Below are 6723 nucleotides of genomic sequence, written 5' to 3'. Positions count from 1 at the left end.
CGACTAAGGGCTCAAATCCAGGACCCTGAGATCACGACCTGAGCTGAAAGCAGAGGCTTAACTGACTGAGCCACCCAGGTGCCCTCCCCCCACCTTAGGAATTATTTTTAAACAATATTTATATCAATAGAACCAGCCCACCAAAGATGGGCTGCTTCAGCTTCAGTCAGAAAACTGCTAACCCAACTGTTGACCTCTGAGTCATACCCTATTAGTTATCATCTGGGAAGTGAGAACCTACTGCTATCAATAATGTCAGATCCAAAAATCACACTGATCCAACTCTAGTGGGTGGCTGTCACTCATTTTCCAACCATCTCCCTTGAACTGGTCCTGAATTCAAATCTCATATGGAATCAAATGAGATAGAGCAAAGAACACATCATAAAGATTATCTGAAAAGAACTTCAAAAATGTAATTTTAAAATTTTAAGCCTCTATTATACAGAAAGAAATATGAAAAAAATATTCAGCAATATATATGACCTTGTCTGCCATAATCACGTAAAAATAAAATTGCATTTCAATGAGTTCTATTCCTTGCTATTTAATCACATTTTATATAAGATAAAATCACATTATAACTCTCTGAAATCATAGTGACATAAGGAATAACGTATAAAGCAATCAACTTTATCTATTTCTACGACCTTCTTTCCCTTTATAAAGCCAGGCCAGAGCACCCAGGGCATTCTTCTGATTAATTCCCGGTCTCTTTTCTTATTTCCTTCAAACTCATCCTCCTTACAGTAACTAGAGAGGAAAAAAATGTAAATTTTAGAGATTTAATTTTAATGTTAATTTTAAAATTCTCCAGTGTTTCCTTATCATTAGAGGATTTACAGTGAGTTCCCAAACCACCACCAGCATCTCTTGTTTCATCTGACAACACTATTGAATCTTTACATTCTAAGTGTAGACATCTTACAGTTATCTACACAAAGTTCTTTGTTTCCTGAATCCATAAATTTACTTCTGTAGTACTTCATGTGTAAAATACATTAGACTTTCCCCCAGTTACATTCTGTTCACTAATTAAGATACGGCTGTGCCATCATCACATTCTACTAGATGCCACCCTAACATGCTATTTTGTCACTTTTCTTTCTTTCTCTTCTTCCCTTTAGCAACATTTCTTAATACGCTTTTAATATACCTATCACTGCACCTACCACATTTTATTTAATCATTTCCTGTTTGGGAAACTTGTCTTCTTATGACATTATGAGTTACTTAAGGAATGGACTTCATTCACTTGTATGTTGCTAACACATAGTGCTAGATCCTTGCAAGTCATCAATAAATGTTTATGAGAGAAAACAAGGTCAAATGATCAAGACCACCATTAGTAATAATATTGATTACAAATTTTAAAGAAAATCTTTCATTTGAGTGTTTGATCTATTTGTACATGAAGATTAACTGGAAAAAACTTGGCAATTAAAATCCATGCTTTGGACATAAGTAATAATTTACTTGTTTTCATAAAAATAAGAACCAAGATCTCTTGCTGTTGCTGTTGTGAAAAATTCAACTTTCTTTAATTGATTCATATGTACTCATACATGAAATATTAGTTACTTGAATAACTAAATATGTTTTAATATCTTGAATTTATAACGTGTTTTTTTCTATGTCTGTTGTGACATAAAATGCCATTTTAATGTAATCAAAGGTTTAGAAATTTTCAGTACAAACTTTCAGGACCAGATTTCACAATTACAGTTATTTAAATGCTCAAGTTATATTGTATAAATAACATAAGTCTTTAGTACTGAGAAATACCTTCAAAAAGATTACAATTTATTTATTTATACTTTTTTGTTTTCCTATCAAAATTATAGGTTTTGTCTTTTTTCCTTAGAGACAAAAATAAACATTACTAATTCTTCATTTAAAATTTCTAAGAAATAACAAATGAACTCTTGAGGAAGAATGTCTTCTGTGATGAGTTACACTTTTTGGGAGTTTGGGAGATTCTATGATTAATTATTTCACAAAAATTACTTTCTTCATTAATTAGGAATATGCTTTTTCTCCATCCTCTAAATTCAGCTAAAAGTAACATAGAAGTGCAGTGTCCATATGGATTTATGGCTACTAAGCTGTCTCTTAGAAAATGCTCTCTAAAAAAAGTAACTTCAAAAGTTAGTTTGCTTTAATGTTACTTTAATGTTACTTTGATTAGTAATTTTCTGGATGTATCCTTAAAACGTTAATCTGATAACCTACCATTCCCATAATGGAAAAAATTTAAAAATCCAATAAAAAGATATCTGAGTATAAAATTATTTCGTGGCAATCGTGGCAACCAGCAACCATTTTCATTTGAATACCACCCAATATTTTCTCCCTGGAGAAGGAACACTGTCCATGCTTTTTGCAATCAAAGCTTAGGGATAGCTCTCATTAAGACACTCATATGGTCCTGGAGATTTTTAGCACTGGTTGCTTTTCCCTAAGCATTTGAATTCTGGACTCTGAAGGTTGGGGTAAAAGCCTAGTATAAACATAATTGAGTTTTTAAAGGTTTCTCTAAAGTTCAGCAGGGATTTAAAATGAAGAATTTCAAGGCTGCCTGGCTATAAATAAAATATGTTCTTTAATGTTGGAACCAAGCACTTTTTTTTCTTGTCAGCAGAAGGAAGAAAAAAATTATCATTGGAGAAAAATGAAATATGACTGATAAGTTAAAATCATTTTCATCCTTGCATTGATGTTTTTGTTACTAGGGGTGAAAGTTCATATGATATTACTCTTGTTTTTCCTATTATTAGAGTAGGATCATGATTAAACTATCTCAGGATTTTTTTCAATTATTTAGTTAGAAATGAATTAGAAAGAAAAAATATATACACACATGCATACATATACATACATGCATTTGTACATATATAAAACATATATATACACATGCATATCTATATAGCTGCTGTATTATTCTGTATTCTTATATAATAAATATATTTAAATATTAATATCAGCAGAATATGGTTATCTAAAAATTAGAAAGTAATATCCTAAACCACAATAAAAAGGCAAAGTACATGTAATAAAAGAAATATTTATAATGTTTAAGACTGAATGAAGAGTAGAGAACATAGGAAATAATTAAATAGCTTAATGGGAAGAATTTAGAGAACATTAGGCTATCTAGTAATCACTCTTGTATAATTTTATTTTATTTTATTAATTTTTTAAAGATTTTATTTATTTATTAATGAGAGACACAAAGAGAGAGACAGAGACACAGGCAGAGGGTTAGAAGCAGGCTCTGTGTGGGGAATCCAATGTGAGACTGGATCCCAGGAAACCCAGGATTATGATCTGAGCCAAAGGCAGACTCTCAACCACTGAGCCACCCAGGCGTCCCTGATCTCTACTCTTGCATATAATTTACCTAGCATAAAATATGTTAATTCAAATCTGAGACAAGAAGTCGTTTCTCCACTAACACTAAAGAGTACATATTTTGTTAGAACATTTATAATCATCTTGTTATTTTCTCATCTATTCAAAGGGGACTTGTCTTTATTTTTCAATAATAAAAATTCATAGTTATATCTAAAGTAACTGTCATAAAAATAATCTGAGTATTAACTTGCTTTTGACAGTACTAGTACTATAGTTATGCTTCAAATAAGACTATTCCAATCACCACTACTACTAACATTTAAGGAGAAAGGTGAACAATAATGTTAGTATTTGTTGGTCACCGCAAGACTTGAATAGTCCTAAATATTTTACACGAAGTACCTCTAATATAAGCATTAAATAGTGCTGGAATGCCATTAGATTTGAATATGACATCTAGGAGAGAAATAGATATATAATTGTAAAACAATGCCACAAAAATGTCTCTCTGTCTTATTTAAATTCCATAGTAAATTTGACAACCAAATTGATCACAACCACTATTTATACCCACTGTTAAATAAGAACAATAACAAATTTATATATATAACTGCACTTAATCAAACCTCTAAAATGATTTGTCATTTTTGTAGTGTCAACAAATATCTGGACAACAAATATTTTCATCATATAAACTCTCCTTTGCATCAATTTTGCAGCTCATCACAAGATTATAGTTGATAGCAACAATGACCTAGGCCTTGGATTGACTTGTCGTTGGAATTTTTCCAAAGTTTGTTTCAAAGCCGAAGTAAATTCAACATCTTCCTATGGGTTGCTGAGGCAGGAGTAAATGAACATACATTATTCAGTCAAAATTTTACTTTGGTACTAATAAATCTATTAAAATAATTCTACTGGTAATGAATATACACAAATGAAATATTTGCACATTTTTATTTGATTTGCAAATCAGAAACAAGACATTTAAATTTTTTCAGAATGTAAGTACAAATTTTGAAAAGAAAATTGGGTAAACAATATATAGAAGGCAAACTTTGAAAAAAGGTGAATTAATTAAAGCATAACAGATTGAATTTAGTTTGTGTGTGTGTTTCCATTTCCATTTTTTTAAACATAGTGGCTCAGTAAAAATTGTTATAAATACATTTTTAACAGTCATAATGTATTATTTCCCACACAATCAGGTGATTTTTTTTCTCACTGAATTTCCTATAGTATTTACCAGATAAGAGTTGTATAGTTCAACATAGCATCAAGTAATCTATAGAATTACTATCAAGAGTCTTTATTTCCATTGCCTCTAGCATTTAAAAAAATTAAGATTATGTTAACTAGAAAGTCAACTGGTGGTTTTTACAACTTTTTACTTTTTTACTCCTTCACCTGAAATTAATGCATAAATATAATCTTTATAACAAAAACTGCTATTTGAAGTACTAGTCATTTCTTGCTGCCTTTCAGTGACAATATTTTTTAGTTATCAATACTGCTGTATTGTATATAGCTTTGGGTTTGTCCCATTGGATTATCTAGATTATGTTTATATTACATTCTTAACCAAATCATTTCATAAACTTACAAACAATTAGAGAGCATGATTCTGTTATCTTCTGTGTGGGTAAAGTACGGCAGAAAAAACCAGGTGCAGGAAAGACGTACAAATATTCAAGAATAAATATTTGGATAGGGAGTGCCAATCACTATAGGACTTGACCAGCACCTTCAGTTGATGGGAAATGCTTATTGTAGACATTTTCCACTTTAGCTATACTATAGAGAATCTAAAATGTTAATCCTGAGAAATCTGTTGTTCCTTACTTGTTTCAAATCCTACCTAAGACTATGTACAGCTAAAATATTGTTTGCTTTCACAACAAGATTAGATATCTGTAGCTTCCTTATCCATTTATTTAAAAGGAAAAATGCACTGTTAAAAGCTTATGGGCTGACCTTAGTTAAATTTAACAATAGTTTCATTATTTAATTCATAGTTTGTTCCAATGTGAATTAATTCTTAATATATCTACTATCCAAAATAATCACGGAAAAAAATGTAGAATAAAATATTAACCTAGAAGCACAAAGCATGTGAAGTTCTAACTTGAGAGATGTAGGAAAGTCTAGTATGAATTCAGTGTACACTAGAGAACTAGAAATATATGATTAAAAAGTTGTTTTATGTAGATTATAATAAAAGAAAATTAGAAGCCCGTTTCATTTAGGCATTAAGTGAATCTTAATTCAATTGAATTTACAAACTATGTATTCTGAATTTGACATTGTATAAAATAATAAAACATCATGATCAAGTAACATTTTATCTTGGAAATGTAAGGCACTTTTCCCATCAGAAAATCTAATAATATAAATCAAAAAATTAATTGACAATGCACAGCCATACAGTCATTTCAGATGACACAAATCATTTAATAAATTCAACACTTGTAATTTAAAATGTTTGCCAAATAAAGACAAAGAAAAAATTTTTGCTTATTAATATTTATAAGCAAAAACTGACAGCAAATATACTTATTGGAGATAGCAGATGCATTTTTTGAGACCAAGAAGAGTGTCCACTCTGCATGAATTATTTGCATTAATTTGCAATAAAAAAAAGAAAAGTAAAACATGGTGAGGATTATAAGAGGAAAGATGCACTGCTCTTACTTGTAAAGAGCAGTATCTTATGCAACAGGTCTAAATTTGTGCAGTGAAATCAGTATTAGATTTATAACATTTAAAAACATATTTTGTTAATGATGAAATATCTAAATTTAATAATCTATGACCCATTTTAGGTTAAAAAACTCAAGCCTAAAACAAGCAAAAGTAAATGATAAAAATTGAAGTAAGAATGAATAAAAATGAAAATAGAACAATAATAGTGAACATTAATGAAACTAAAATATGTATCTTTCAAGATATCAATAAAATTTGTAAATATCTAGCCAGGCTAAACAAAGAAAAAAAAAAGAAAGAAATTAGTGATTAATTGAGACACTCCTAACTCTGGGAAATAAACAAGAGGTAGTGGAAGGGGAGGTGGACGGAGGGATGGGGTGACCGGGTGATGGGCACTGAGGGGGGCACTTGAAGGGATGAGCACTGGGTGTTCGATTTGCCAACATATAATAGAACTCCAATAAAAAAAATATGTAAAAAAAAAAAGAAAGAAAAAAATGAAACACGTCCTGTTTACTTAATCTCATGGGCATTAGGAGAATAATAAAGGATTACTCCAAACAACTCTTGGCTCAAATCCAAAAATGGATAGAAACGAAGAAGGTAAATACTAAGTGTTAAAGATATTGAGCAAATGCACTTTCCATATGTTGCTAGAAGTAC

Source organism: Nyctereutes procyonoides, unplaced genomic scaffold (assembly GCF_905146905.1).
Source record: "Nyctereutes procyonoides isolate TBG_1078 unplaced genomic scaffold, NYPRO_anot_genome, whole genome shotgun sequence".
Lineage (NCBI taxonomy): Eukaryota > Metazoa > Chordata > Mammalia > Carnivora > Canidae > Nyctereutes > Nyctereutes procyonoides.
This window is presented reverse-complemented; position numbering follows the sequence as displayed.